The sequence below is a fragment of the Elaeis guineensis genome, chromosome 11 (assembly GCF_000442705.2).
Source record: "Elaeis guineensis isolate ETL-2024a chromosome 11, EG11, whole genome shotgun sequence".
In the NCBI taxonomy this organism is placed as follows: Eukaryota; Viridiplantae; Streptophyta; class Magnoliopsida; order Arecales; family Arecaceae; genus Elaeis; species Elaeis guineensis.
In genome coordinates this window covers 109,037,703-109,040,061 of record NC_026003.2, presented here as the reverse complement: position 1 = coordinate 109,040,061, position 2,359 = coordinate 109,037,703, and positions in this window count along the sequence as shown.

Here is a 2,359-nt window from a genome sequence, read left to right as displayed (position 1 = left end):
TGATAGATTTTTCTTGGATCATCTCATCTCCACTGGAGCTTTAAATGAAGGAAATGTAGATATTTGATCGTCATGCATGGTAGGTTTGTCTTGGACTCATGCTGCATCTTGCGCTTCATTGCGGTGAAATGAAATTTATTCAGTTTGTGATACTGTTTCCAAGAATATGGTGATATAGATACGTTATTATCATGCATGGAAGGTTTGTTTTAGATTCATGCTGCATCTTGGCGAAATGAAATTTATTCAGTTTGTGATGCTGTTTCCAAGAATATGGCTGGTGTCAGTTTTTGGCATGTTTACTTCATAGCTGTTGTTATTTAGTATTTTTAACTGTTGAAGCCGTTTCATATCATTTCTTGGAGTATGTACCGGGAATGATGCATTTACGTATGTCAACAGATCTGAAGGCAGCTAATCATTGCTGTAGTATAGGGCTAGCGGCCTTTGATAAACTGTCATAAGATTTATGTATGAAGGTCTCAGGCTGGAAGATTCTGACGCCATCTAATGAAAGCGGGCCACCTTTTAGGCATCGACTATAGCTTTAAGCCTGAGTATTGGCATTTGATGTTGAATTCTGCGCTTGAGCTTCCGGGTGTCTTGGAATGCATGCAGCCACATTCTGGGAGGGAAAGCAGGTGTCATTTTGTGCATGTAGGCTCATGACAAGCCCTACATGGTCTATGCTTTTATTATGACAGGCCGTATCAGGACCCTCAGTATGTATTTTCATCAGAAATAATATGCAGGAATAGCTTGGGACTGGTTAAAATTGTGAATTGTCACAGCTGTCATATGATCGTCAGTTTTTGCACCACTGAGTGGCTTCAGGATGAGCATGATTAATGGTACACACTTCTGGGCATATTGGGAGGCAAAAGAGGACAAACAAACGAAGGTTATCAATTTGATGGTGGCTCTAAGGTCGGAACAAGAGCATTGCTTACGCCCATTTAGCGGATGAGGATCGAGGATCACCAGGCCATATGTGGATGGGAAGCTGAGTGAGGCCACTGACCTATAAATCTCGAGAAATTCTTTATGCATCACGGGCGGTATAGAAAATTCGATGTGGAGCACATCGTTTTGTTTAATTAATCTACGTAGTTACCATTTTTCAACGTACATTTAATATTTACAGATTATTTTTTTTATTTAAAAATTTTGTACGATGAAAATACCTCCGTCTTTTGTTATAACATCCTTTCACAAAAATTATAATGTTCCTTTGAAAAAAATTATGACATCTGTCTTAGAAAGAAAAGGGGTATCATAATTTTTGTGAAGAAATATCATAATTTTTATAAAAAGATATCATAATTCTGTGAAGAAGGAATGTCATAATTTTTATAAAGGGATGTCATAGTACTGTGAAGGATTGTCATAATTTTTTCGAAAGAAAAATGATATCTTAATTTTTATTTTTGTGAAGAAATATCATAAATTTTAAAAAAAATATCATAATTTTTAAGAAAGATATTTTTATCATTTAAAATTTTAAATAAAAAAATAAATTACAGATATTAAATATACATTGAAAAACAATAGCTACGTGATCTAATAAGATGAAATGGTACACTCCACATCAAATTTTTTACACTGTAGACGGTGCATAAAGAATTTCTCATAAATCTCAGAATCATACTTATTCTTGAAACTTTCATGACCAAAGATGGAAGGGGGAGAGAGTTGCGATGGAGAAGACATGATACGGTTGAACGGCAAGCTAGAAGGGTTTTTTTTTTTTTTAACCCCCTTTTTTTTCCTTTTGTTTTAGTAAATAAGGGAGGGAGATGCAGCCATTACCTCGAGGCTAGCTACTCAAGATTTGAACCCAAAACCCAGAATCTCCGGTTTAAGATGCAGCGGTACGACCACTGGGGTAATGCTTGGTTACTAGAGATAAAACTCTTGGAATGGCATGCAAGAGGGGGCACATGTGGTTGCACTTGTTTGCCACACCAGAGGTTAATACCCCAGGTTAATACATCGGACTTTACTTAAAGTCACCACTGTAAGAACATCCCAAATAAAGATATTTACAAATGTTTGCTCCAAAGATTTGCTATTATAACCGCTGCTGACTGAGAAATCTGAAGAGAATTTAGGTGCTGCAGGAGACATTAAGATATTAAGCTTTCGGGTGCATATATAAAGATAATAAAATTGGGACACTGGTTCAAATCAAGAATGGAATCAGCCCTGGAGCAAGTACTACATAATTTTAACTCCTTTCTCCATATTATAAGTGGGAAATGGTTTCATAAGGATAATTCAGATTATTCCCTACTTCATTTCTTAAGGTATATTGCTAAATCACTACCTTCCATGCAGCAAAGGTGCTAGTAGACAGTGA